At 42.0% G+C, this 13,617-nt stretch overlaps 1 protein-coding gene across 1 annotated transcript in view; it reads right to left on the minus strand.

Moving 5' to 3' along the window:
* LOC139164508 (flavin-containing monooxygenase 3-like) overlaps positions 1-763 on the minus strand; it is a 31,952-nt gene extending 31,189 nt beyond the window's left edge. Inside the window, exon 1 of the mRNA XM_070746721.1 lies at positions 505-763. The gene's annotated coding sequence lies outside the window, so the exon portion shown is untranslated. The remainder of the gene's footprint in view (positions 1-504) is intronic.
* Positions 764-13,617: the final 12,854 nt, after the last annotated feature.

Genomic DNA, 13,617 nt, shown 5'->3' on the forward strand with positions numbered 1-13,617 from the left:
TGAAAATGGTACAACAAAATCACAGCAATAGATAAATCTAAGTGCTATTGCTGTTAAAAAATGAAAATGGTACAACAAAATCACAGCAACCAAACACTGATTACAGCTAGATATCCACTGTTGCCCTTTAATTCCTCAGCAATGATGCCAATTTACACCTTGTGAGTCATTTACCTTAGCCTCTAAGGTAATAAGGATCAATAATCTTTTAAGAGCCTCATAATTCAAATAGATACACCTGGAATTTTCAGTTGGAAAATGCCTCTGCAAAGAAGAATCTTTTTGAAAAATATGTTTGGCATTGTCCCGAAGTTTAGATCTTGCATGCCCATCCCTTCCTATACTCTCCAGTTTCAGGAATGTTTTTCCAAGGAATACAGAACAAGAATCAGAAACAGAAATATTGGTATAGTTTTTCACCACCACCACCCCCTCCTTTTCAGCTCTTGACCAGTTATTCTTATATTTGGCATTCTGTTTGCACACAATACACACACACATCACCTTATTTCTTTCAGCTGTCGCCCTTCTTGTTCTGGCAGCTTCTTTATAGTCCACAAGTGACCCCGGCAAGAAAAACCAAATGTATTTGTTTTGGAGGTTGGCTCTGAAAGATAGGAGGAGTTCCTTTAGAGCAAGATTACATAACTTGTGAATTGATTGTGGTTCCTAAGTGTTTGCAGCCCTTGGGAAAGTGCAATGCACTACACAAAGGGGAAATGAACAGCGAACTACTTGACTCCTCAGGTGTCTGTTTGTGGATGGTTGATTTTTAACTTATTTCCGACTTTTATCAACTTAACTTGCTAAATTATTAGAGTTAGGAATGAGCTGGTCAGGTTTGTTAAGAAATGGCTACTAACTAAGCTAGGACAGTTAAATGTCAAATCAGTTTAGATCTGATATACTGATGTTCAGGTGATAATGACTGAAACTCATAAAGGAGTTGTGTGTTGTGATCACTATATGATTAAAAACATTTAAGTTACTGGTTGTTACCAAAAAAATATATCCCATGATAGGAATCATTAGGAAAGCTTCCAAAGTTCGCACATTTCAAATACTGCAAACCTTTTTAATCAATGTACCTCCAGAAGCCTACTATACAGCTAGTGAAATGTCAGAAAGTAGAACTTAATGTTATTGAAAACCCAGAGCAACTTTTAATTAGAAAAGGAATATGCTGTTTGCATCCATTTAAGTATTTTTTAAAAAATAGCAGGGAAAGGAAAACAAGCTTCAAAAAGGAAATGGGAAAATTTCTCATGTTCAGATTTCAATGAGAAATTCAGGCACTACATTTTTTAAAAATGCAGGGCCAAACTATGGAATCTGCTAGAAGAACATGAAGGGATGGCCAACTTGGAATGGTTCAAATGTGAATGGGGGGGGGGGGAGAGACAGTTATGCAAGCATATGACCTCAGGGTCAATTGTGTAACTCTTACTACAAGCTGTGGCAGCAATAAAGGGTTTGGCATCTGGCTGGCTTCAATTCAGCAGAATGCTGGCCCAAATAAGGTTTGATATAGTGAAGTTCTTCAATGCCTGACCTCTTGAATCCACTGTCTATAATTCAAGTTACTTAAAGGTAATTATTCTGAGAAAGGTTATAATGAAAGAAATTGCTAAATGGCAGATTTTTATTCCCACTTAGCAAATAGAAGGTAGTTCCATTGCAACTAGAATTTAAGGCAGCATTATATGATTATTAGCCAAGAGATATATGCAGAGAAAGGGGCAAAGGGGCACTGAATTCAAAATGTTTGAACAGGTTGCATGATAAGCAAGTTGCTTCAGCAACTTGAACACTGATGCAAATTTGAAAAAATTGGGATCTCGTGTGACAATCTGGGTGAAAGAAAATGTAAGGCAAATGTAAGGCAAGGTTTATAGAAAACTCCTGTAGCTAATTCCCCTTGAACAGTCTTTCTTGGCAGAGAAGAGGCCATTTACAAACTGAGCTGTAACACCTGCAACATTTTTATTTTCTAACTAACTGTATTTTTCGATGTATAAGACGCACTGGTGTATAAAACGCATCTAGATTTTACAGGAGGAAAACAAGGAAAAAGGTATTCTGCACCAAATTGTGTAGTATTAAATAGTAATAGTAATAGTAACCTCTCTAGCCACGAGTGTGTGGGTTTGTGGCTCCCGGTGTTTTCTGTGGGAAATGTCTCCCTTCCTTCCTTTTTTCCTGCCTTCCTTCTTTCCCTCCCTCCTTCCTTCCTTCCTCTCCACTTCTCTCTTTCCCTCCCTCTTTCCCTTTTCTTTCTTTCTCACCACTTCTCTCTCTCTCTCTTTTCCCATTCTCTCATTCTCTCCCTCCAGGTCTCTCTCATTTCTGTGTACTTCTCCTTCTCCCCCTTTTCTCTCTCATTTGTTTCTCTTCCCCACTTTTGCTCTCATTTCTCTCACTTTCATTTCTGTTTTTCTCTCTCTTTCCTCTCCCTCTCCCTTTTTCTTTCTCTCCCCTTCTCTCTCTCATTTGTTTCCCTCTTCTCCCTCTCTCTTAATCTTTCTCCCATTTCTCTCTCCCTTCTCTCTCAATTGCCTCTATTTCCTCTACCTCATTCTTTATCACTTTCTCATTTCTGTCTCTTTCTCCCTTATTCTCTCTCATTCCCCCCTTCTTAATTCCCCCCTCTCTTTTCCCATCCCTGTCTCCTCCCCCCTTTGTGTGTGTTTACATTTATAAAAACAGGTGAGGGCTGGGGTTTTTTTCTCTCCTCTTCTTTTTTGGGTGCTTTTTACCATATGATTTAAATCAAGAGTCACTTCTCTCTCTCTTTTGTTTCCCAATCTTTCCTCTTATTCTCTACCTCCATCATTTTCTCATTTCTCTCTTTTCCTCCCCTTTTTGCTCTCATTTCTCTCTTTTTCTCCCCTTTTTGCTCTCATTTCTCTCACACTCTCTCCCTTTCATTTCTGTTTTTCTCTTCCCTTTCCCTCTCTTATCCCTTCTCTCCCCTTCTCTATTTCATTTGTTTGTTCTTCCTCTCCCTTGTTCATTCCCTCCATCATTTGCTCATTTTTCTCTTTTTCCTTTTCTCTCACATTCCCTCCCCCTCTCACATCCCTCCCTCTTTCCCTCTGTCTCTGTGTCTCTGGGGACCAGCCAGCAGCCTACCCCACTTCTTCTGAGCTTATCCTCTGGTTTCACACAGAACTGCACTGCTTCCTGGTTTTACAGCTGGCCGAGCAGGATTGGCTCCTTTCCTGTGCTCTACGCTCTGATCTCTCACTGGCCTGGCTCTGCCCTATGGCTCTAATTTCAGCCACTGCTACTGGGATTCCCAAGATGCACCAAGGGAAAGCCCTGCCCAGTTCTCCACAGCTGCATGTGGGGAATCCTCCTCGTGAGGGGCTCCCAGAGGCTCTGCTCCACACCAAGTTAAGCCCCAGCAGCAAAGCATTGCTTTCCAGGTGACTGCTGGGGCTTCCAGGTGGCAGGGACAAGACAGGTGCGCTGCTGAGTTAGCCGGTCCTGGCGGAGACATTGGTGGCAACGGGGGCCTGGACGTGACATTCCTGGTGCTGCTGCTCCTTGAAGGGAAGCCACCAGAGCTGCCTCAGCACCACTGCTGTCTTCGCCAGGACCGGCTAACTCAGCGACATGCCCGCCTTGTCCCTGCCACCTGGAAGCCCCGGCAGCTGCCTGGAATAAGGCGCTTGGCTGCTGGGGCTTAACCTGGTGTGGAGCAGAGCCTCTGGGAGCCCCTCACGAGGAGGAATCCCCACATGCAACTGTGGAGAACCAGGCAGGGCATCCTCTCAGTCCATCCAGCTGGTGGAGGAGGCACACGGTGCGGCCCTGATCATCAGCTCCATCAGACCCCACCTCAATCTCCTGCCTTCGGGGGCATCCCCAGGGCCAAGCCGCCAGCCTCCCACTGAGGGCTGCCAGGCAGCCTCAGCAACATTTGGTGTATAAGATGCACCCAGTTTTTGAGACACTTTTTAAAGGTAAAAGGGTGCGTCTTATACTGTACACCGAAAAATCAGGTAGTTAAAAACCAATGTAATTCTAGAAAGTGGCCTTTGCTTTTGTGGCATGCCAGCATCCTTCAGAACTGCATTCAAAATCAAAATCAAAACTGAAAGACAATTGCAAAGTAGAGAGATCTAAGAAACTAGGTGGCATCAAGGCAAATTTCAGTGGGAACTTTAGACAGCATGCTGAAATTCCTTCTTAAAAGCTACAAATGCTGCAGCCACCATTATTTATTTCTTTAATCTACAAGCCTCTAGTACTTCCCTCTGTATAAAGGAGGTGATTTGTATCAGCATGTACCCGAGAGGTTTTGTCAGAGCTTATTTCTGCTGAAGCCCTTAGTTTCTACTATAATTGACGCAAATACCATCAGGAAAATTGTCCAGAGTTTCTATTGCTCCATTCTCTGCTAGGAAAGATAAGAGAAAGGAAAATAGCTTTAGCTGTCCAAGATGTGGAATTGCAGTGGTGGAAACAGTATATAGAAATGTGCCTAAAAAACCTGAAGCAGTGAACTAAGTCAAAGAAAGAAGCACAGAAGAAGCTGGAGAAGAGTTTTTTGTGACAGAAGTTGAGGGGGAGAGCATTACACAACGTACATGAAATAGCAGGTATTACCTGGATTCAATTCTGTGAAAGCATGCAAAATAAAGCACAAAAGTTAATAATAAATGGTGATGCTTTTACACAGTTCCTGTGCAGCTGCACAGGAGAGCCTTTACAATATCTGTACTACTTCAATGAAGCTGAAATAATACTTAATGCATAGTATTTCCCAACCTTATAAGGAAAGAAAACATACTGTTCCAGAAATCCAAGAACATTGTGCAACTACCTCAAATTCTTCACATTTAGTGGAGAGTGATTGATTTTTCCTCCCTTTTGTTATATCCCCTTCTGGTTTTTCACATCCCTTGGAAGGATCGATGAAAGTAAAGGGGTGTATAATTGCTGTCATGTATAGCAGAAGGTCAACAGAATTGAAAATCCTCTTGAATTCTTATCAGCTGTTGGTCCAATCCATGTTATCTTGTGACAGAAGAAGATACAAAGACAGAACTGCTTTTAAAAGTACAGAACAGGTTGTTGTTGTTGTTTTTAAACCCACCTTCCACCATCACTTGGACATTTTTGTGCATTACAGGTCACTGATAAGAAAAATTTGCAAGGAATGAAGATATAAGAAATATGAATACACATTTCATGCGTAAAATGTTATCTCCTTCTCTGCACCCCCTCCCCAACAAGCCAGAGTATGTGTGCAAAAGCAATTATCACAAAATTCTAGTAATCAAAGCAAAAACAGTCCCTTTTCATTGAATATGTACAGCAATTCTCATAAAGATAATGTAAGGTCCGGCCTTTCCCCCTTATCCAAGAAAGTAAAGACTCTTGAAACTTGTTATCTCAAAAGAAACCTTTTATTGGAAAGAGGTGAAAACAAGGCAAAATCAAGGCAGAGGATAAAGGAAATTAGAGATCCCTCCCAACAGTCCAATGTGATTCAACCAATCCACTGGTGTGGGTATGTTATTTTACTGGTCACTCCAAGGAAGAGATAAGAAGCCTTTCCCGGGGCCATCTCCAGTGCTACAGCCCACATGGCCACTTTCCCCTCATATTCCCCAACAGGTGAGAAAGTATCTGGCAGTTAGGTGCCAGGCAACAGTTATAAATCAGGTTAAAGGTTATAAAAGAATGCAAGGCAGGATATGGGATACCTGGGAAGGATAATACAGTTATAGAGTACCAGGAATTGAATCTTCCCCTTTCCTGAAGAATGGCAGATCACGGATCTGACAGATAACATGTTTTTTTAGTACTTGTCACCTTTGAAGATTCTCAATATTCAGTTAGGATTCACATTCTAAAAATGCCTATTGTGGGAAAAATAAGAAGAAGGAGTATTAAATATCTTTGCCATTTTGAGATATAAAAGCCAGTTTGACACCCCTGGTTATGGTGATTATAATGTAAACGTAATCAAATCTGGACTGCAGCAATCTAGAGTCTCACTAAGATAGCAGCAAAAGTTCCTGTGATTTTGTGAATCTGTGGCTATCCAGATTTTTACTGTCCAGATCCGGTCTGTCAGGGTGGCTACACTCAGAATTTAGGAAAAGTAAAACGTAGAGTCCATTTTGAACTTCAAAAGTGCACTTTACTAAATCAGAAGTGAATGCATCGAAAGCAAAGCAAAGTCTGAGGAAAAAGGCGCGATAGTTGCCCATATCAAAGTAACCCCAATGCCCCCCTTGGCAAGACAACCAATTCCCATTGTCCATCTGTATCTGGTGGACGCATCTTCACCATTGCATCATGCTTTTGGAATGCATGCCACTAACATAGCCCTTATCACCTCTGCTCAGGAGAAATGAAACTCCCCTGGCTTTCACCAGAAGAAACGAAACTTACTTGGGCTCCTCCAGCAAACCTCCCCTTCGCAAATCCCAACACCTACACCCCACCTCACCCCCCATTTCTTATGACAGCTGAAGCGCAGTTGAAGGATGTAACACATCCAAGGCTGACACAGTTGGCCTTGATAAAATGGCTGCATTCCACCAAAATGCCACAAAGCGAAAGAAACAGATAACTCATCTAAATTATATATAGTAAGCATATGTAGGTTTTAGTATACTCTTCGTTTCTGCCTGATATTATATCAAGAACCATAATTTGAAGAACCGTTTGATCCACAAACTACATATATTCTGCAGGAATGAATTTATATGTGACTTCTAGATGCTTAAAAAAGTTCCTGAGAATACAAATGATGTTTTCTGCATCATAAACAAACAACCTCAAACTGCAACATTTCATAGTAAAATGAGGAGAGTGTATTGAATGTTGCTTATGAGATACAAAATTCTCTTTAAATAAAGCAGAACTATATGATGATACCCAGTTGTACATCTCCACCCCATGTCCAGTCAGCGAAGCAGTAGAAGTGATGTGCCAGTGCCTGGAGGCTGTTGGGGTCTGGATGGGTGTCAACAGGCTCAAACTCAACCCCGACAAGATGGAGTGACTGTGGGTCTTGCCTCCCAAGAACAATTCCATCTATCCGTCCATTACCCTGGAGGGGGTTATTAACCCCCCCTCATAGAGGGTCCGCAACTTGGGCATCTTCCTCGATCCACAGCTAACATTAGAGCACCATCATTCAGCTGTGGTGAGGGGGGCATTTGCCCAGGTCCGCCTGGTGCACCAGTTGCAGCCCTATTTGGACCGGGAGTCACTGATCACAGTCACTCACACACTCGTCACCTCGAGGTTTGACTACTGCAATGCTCTCTACATGGGGCTTCCTTTGAAAAGTGTTCGGAAACTTCAGATCATGCAGAATGCGGCCGCGAGACCTATTGTGGTGCTTCCAAGATCTGCCCACATTTCGCCAACACTCCGTGGCCTGCACTGGTTGCCGATCAGTTTCCGGTCACAATTCAAAATGCTGGTAATAACCTATAAAACTCTACATGGCATCGGACCAGAATACCTCCGGGACCGCCTTCTGCCACACGAATCCCAGTGGCCAATCTAGTCCCACAGAGTTGGCCTTCTCCGGGTCCCGTTGATTAAACAATGCTATTTGGCAGGACCCAGGGGAAGAGTCTTCTCTGTGGCGGCCCCGGCCCTCTGGAATCAACTCCCCCAGAGATTCGAACTGCCCCTACTCTTCCCGCGTTCCGCAAGATGTTGAAGACCTATCTATGTCACCAGGCATGGCGGGAATAACTATCTTGTCCCCACAGCACCACCCTTTTCTGACTGTAATATATGAGAATGGTATGATTGTGTAGTAATGATTGTTACTACTGTTTGGTCCCCAGCAGTCGGGTTTCAGGCCCGGTTACAGCACGGAAACTGCTTTGGTCGCATTGATGGATGATCTCTGGTGGGCCCGGGACAGGGGTTTATCGACTCCGAGGTCTCTCCCTTGTGGGGTGCCTCGGGGGTCGGTCCTCTCCCCCCTGCTATTTAATATATACATGAAACCGCTGGGTGAGATCATCCAAGGGCATGGGGTGAGGTATCATCAGTACACTGATGATACCCAGCTTTACATCTCCACCCCATGTCCAGTCAACAAAGCAGTGGAAGTGATGTGCCGGTGTCTGGAGGCTGTTGGGGCCTGGATGGGTGTCAACAGACTCAAACTCAACCCGGATAAGACGGAGTGGCTGTGGGTTTTGCCTCCCAAGGACAATTCCATCTGTCCGTCCATTACCCTGGGGGGGAATTATTGACCCCCTCGGAGAGGGTCCGCAACTTGGGCATCCTCCTCGATCCACAGCTTAGAGAATCATCTTTCAGCTGTGGCGAGGGGGGCATTTGCCCAGGTTCACCTGGTGCACCAGTTGCGGCCCTATCTGGACCGGGACTCATTGCTCACAGTCACTCATGCCCTCATCACCTCGAGGTTCGACTACTGTAATGCTCTCTACATGGGGCTACCTTTGAAAAGTGTTCAGAAACTTCAGATCATGCAGAATGCAGCTGCGAGAGCAGTCATGGGCTTACCTAGATATGCCCATGTTTCGCCATCACTCCGCAGTCTGCATTGGCTGCCGATCAATTTCCGGTCACAATTCAAAGTGTTGGTTATGACCTTTAAAGCCCTTCATGGCACTGGACCAGAATATCTCCGAGACCGCCTTCTGCCGCACGAATCCCAGCGACCGATTAGGTCCCACAGAGTGGGCCTTCTCCAGGTCCCGTCAACTAAACAATGTCGGTTGGCGGGCCCCAGGGTAAGAGCCTTCTCTGTGGCGGCCCCGACTCTCTGGAACCAACTCCCCCCAGAGATTAGAACTGCCCCTACTCTCCCTGCCTTCCGTAAACTCCTTAAAACCCACCTTTGCCATCAGACATGGGGGAACTGAAACACCTCCCCCGGGGATGTACAATTTATGCATGGTATGTTTGTGTGTGTGTTTGTTAATAAATGGGGTTCTTTTTAAATCTTTTTAAATATTTTAAATTTATTTGGATTTGTCATGATTTGCTGTATGTTGCTGTGAGCCGCCCCGAGTCTGCGGAGAGGGGCGGCATACAAATCTAAATAATAAATAAATAAATAAATAAACAAACAAACAAACAAACAAACAAACAAACAAATAAATTTAGGGGTTTTAAATTGCTTTTAACTTATATTGGATTTGTACTTTGTATATTGTATTGCTGTTGTTGTGAACCGCCCTGAGTCTTCAGAGAGGGGCGGCATACAAATCTAATAAAACTAAACTAAAACTAAATATCTGAACTATTCAGGACTCAGAGGAAGGGGCAGTTCTCCCAAGAAACCAGCAGAACCAAATAGAGCCACAAAAGTGCTGGCATGGAGTCCTTCTTTTCAAATTGCCTCACCAATTTAATTCAGTGCTCATTGCCTGCATACAGGGTCTTGAGGCAGGTTATGAGCAAAAAGCGACATTTGCTGAGGAAGGCTTACCTTAAGTTAACTTTGCCCTGTCATGGCTGTGAGAGGACACTCAGAAAAAGGCAGAGGCAAGGGGTAATGGGAAGTCGGCCCCCATCCTTTCACTAGGGCAGGTAACCCAGTGCAAAATTATTCTTTGGATGTTTTCCTTGGATAAAGTGAGGATAAATCAATTATGCATTTATTTAAATAACACATAAACAAATTTAATTTAGTTAAATTGTTTAGTTTCAGCTATGAAGGAAATCTTGAAAATAAAACACTGGTTTTGATAGCAAGATCTTCCTGCACTTAAAGCAGATTTGTGTAATGTTTTGATTAGCACAGAGGAATTGATTGATTCTTGCTCAAGGGAAAATGTGCTGGGAATTTGACCTTTACTTTGAATTGTATTACATATTAATCCAATCCTCTTTGAAGCCTTAGAGCACTAAATTTTTGACTTGGTAGATGATTTTATCATTGTTTCTAGTTTTGTTCTATCCTTGTTACTTAATTTTCAAGTAAGGAAACTTCAATATGTCTAAATATAATGTATAAAAACCTAAAAGTGTTGAGGGTCAGTAGCTGAAATACTCAATAGACAGATAGATACTGCAGTACTCTTTGAGAATCAGACTAACTTGAAATAAGTAGCTTTAAACCACTAGTTCCAATTGCATCAGATTTAGTAAACAAAAATGGTCCCATCACTTGTAGCAAATGGTTAGGACAGTACCAATCTATTCTAGAACATTTTGGCCAGGATTTCACAAGCACAATCAGATCAATATTACCCTAAAGTTATACCCTAAAGTTGTTCACACTATACTTCATAAACTAGGCTCTCTAACCTAATGACTACTTTGCAAGGCAGGCATTCTGTAAAGATTACCTCTCCATCTAGCTTTTTATTTTATTTTTTATTTATTTATTTTGTCCAATACACAATAATGCACAATGAAGGTTATAGAGGATATAGTAGAGAAGAAATACGAGATATAAGAGAAACTATAGGACAGGGGACGGAAGGCACTCTAGTGCGCTTATGTACGCCTCTTACTGACCTCTTAGGAATCTGGAGAGGTCAACCATGGATAGTCTAAGGGTAAAATGTTGGGGGTTAGGGGATGATACTATGGAGTCTGGTAATGAGTTCCACGCTTCAACAACACGATTACTAAAGTCATATTTTTTACAGTCAAGTTTGGAGCGGTTAATGTTAAGCTTGAATCTGTTGTGTGCTCTTGTGTTGTTGTGGTTGAAACTGAAGTAGTCACCAACAGGCAGGAAATTGCAACATATGATCTTGTGGGCAATACTTAGATCATGTTTAAAGCGTTGTAGTTCTAAGCTTTCAAGACCCAGGATTGTAAGTCTAGTTTCGTAGGGTATTCTGTTTCTAGTGTAGGAATGAAGGGCTCTTAATGTCTGAGATGTTAATGTCTGAGATGTGATATGGGTTCCAAACAGATGAGCTGTATTCGAGGATGGGTCTGGTGAAAGTTTTGTAAGCTCTGGTAAGTAGTGTGAGATTTCCAGAGCAGAAGCTAGGTAGGATTAAATTAACAACTCTTGAGGCCTTCTTAGCAATGTTGTTGCAGTGGGCTTTGGCACTTATATCTTTAATTATTAGTATCCCGAGGTCCTTGACCGAGTGGGGATTATCTGTGATAATTTGTTTAAGTTTGTATTTGAAGTTCTGATTCTTTTTGCCGATGTGTAGGACAGAGCATTTGCTGGTTGAGATTTGGAGTTGCCATGTGTTGGACCAATCAGAAACTGAGTCTAGGTCTTTTTGTAGGGTAGTTGTGTTATCAGTGGTGTAGAAGAGTTTTACATCATCTGCAAAAAGAACACAGTTGCTTGTGATGATGTTGCAAAGGTCGTTGATGTAGAGAATGAAGAGTGTAGGTTCCAGTACGCTACCTTGGGGGACACCGCTTTTAACAGGGACGGGTGTTGTTATGGAGCTTCCTATTTTGACCACTTATTGCCTGTTAGACAGAAATGCAGTAATCCAGCGTGGAGGGATCCTGAGATGCCATAGGATTTAAGTTTTTGAAGTAGTTTGTCATGGACCACTGAATCAAAGGCTATAGATTGCATCTATAGATTTTTCTTGATCAAGGTGAGTTTTCCATATGTTTTTGCAGTGAAGGAGCTGTAGATTGCAGGATAGTTTTTTTCTGAATCCAAATTGTTTGTTAGAGAGCAGATTATTAGTTTCTAGATAATTGATTGGTTTATAATTGATTCCATAACTTTACATGGGACGCATCATAGTGATATTGGTCTGTAGTTATCGACAAGAGAGGGGTCTCCTTTTTTGAAAACGGGGATGACCATTGCTTTTGACCATATCTTAGGAAGTTTGCTGGTACTGAAGGATTTTTCAAAAATTATGCTTAGTGGTCTAGCTATAGAAGAAGAGAGATTTTTTAGGAAGTATGCACATAGACCATCTGGACCGACTGATAGGGAAGGTTTAAGGTCATGTAATGCTTTTTCGACTCCATCTTCAGTGAAGTCTATTTGGGTTAGGTCATTGAGAGTGTTTGAGGTGTGAGTGATGAATTTGGGGGATGAGCCGTTGCTGTTGACAAAGACAGAGCCAAAGAATGAATTGAGAAGGTTAGCTTTAGATGAATCATCATGGTATTCTTTGTTGTTGGGTCCTTTGAGAGGTGGGATAGGTTTAGAGTCTTTGAGTTTGTTGTTGACAAAGTTGTAGAAGGCACGATTGGATTTGGTGCGTAGAAGGTTTTCCTCTTGTATGCTGTGGTAGTTGAGACATTCTGCTTTTATTTGTTTGCATATGCTTTTATAATGGCTTTTGAAGTTTACTACTTGTCCTTTTTTGTTTTTACGCCAGAGATTTTTTTTTTTTGGTAATTTTCTTATTGAGATGGGGAGGTTATTTTTCTTGGTTGAGGCAGACGCAAATGGTACATAAAGTCTGATGATTATTTTCATCTCAAGCAAGAATGTGTTGTAGAGGTCATCCATAGAATTGCAATTAGAGAATAAAGTTTTCCAGGTTAATGTTGAAAGATGGGCATTAAGAAAGGACAAACCTCTGAGCTAGGTAGGTAGTGAAAGCATTCCATTCAAAGCAAAGTCTGAATGCCCTTAAGGAAAACAAGTAGATTTAAAGGCGTAGAGACCCCTTCCCATTAGTCCATTAGAATGCAGAAGCCAGCAATATACAAGTGTGAAAAATTCCCTTTAATCCACAACCCTGGGAACCAGAAGAACAAACATTTCCCTAAGCATTTTCCATTTTCCATTCAAGTGAAATATCCCAACCCCACCCCCCATGGAAATATCCCAACCCCATTCCCCCAAGGTGAAAAGCTTGGTGCCAGGATATACGTTGTAAAACATTATTTTATACAGGCAATGCTAATAAACCAAACCCAAGACCCCCCCCCTTCTCTTGACTGAATGGCAGAGTCACTCTTTGGGACTCTGACATACTGCCCTCTTAGAAAAAAAAGGGTTCACCTATGAAAGATATAAACAAAAGTCCATTATAGTATATTAACAATGAGGGCAAATGTTTCCAAGCAACCAAGTATTGGGTCTTCCCTCTGTTGACTCTAGAGTCAATTGTGACTGAGAGCCACTGTGTCATAGTGGTCAAAATTCTGGATTGACATTGGTTCTACCTCATCTTCATCCATCCCAAGTCTTCCTCTTTCAATCCAACTTAATGAATATGGGTGTTGTGAAAAAAAAATAGGAGGGAGGAACATTTCCCTATATATTCATATTCATAAGGTTGCCTATGGCTTGAGGAATAGGCCAATATTCATGTATTACTTGAAGGAGTGTTGGATAGGAGCTTTTGAATTCTTGGGTCAGGTGAATCCAGAGGACAGGTCTTGTGACACAAAAGAGTACTTTTCTAGATGATGATAACGCTAAATAAAGGGGACCTGAAATACACTAAATCTGCCTGAATGGCAAATGGGTGGAAATCACAGGACCCCATGCATCATCTTTAGCTCTTGAACAAAGAGGCTAGTTGTTAGTCTAATCAATCAATCAATCAATCAGTCAGCCAGTCAGTCAGCCAGTCAATCAATTAATCAATCAAATCTAGTTGACTCCAAGTGCTGTAACAAATAGCAAAGCAATAATTGACATACTTTCAAATTATAAAGTACAGTGATCCCTCGATTATCGCGGGGGTT

The sequence above is a fragment of the Erythrolamprus reginae genome, chromosome 3 (assembly GCF_031021105.1).
Source record: "Erythrolamprus reginae isolate rEryReg1 chromosome 3, rEryReg1.hap1, whole genome shotgun sequence".
Classification (NCBI taxonomy): Eukaryota; Metazoa; Chordata; class Lepidosauria; order Squamata; family Dipsadidae; genus Erythrolamprus; species Erythrolamprus reginae.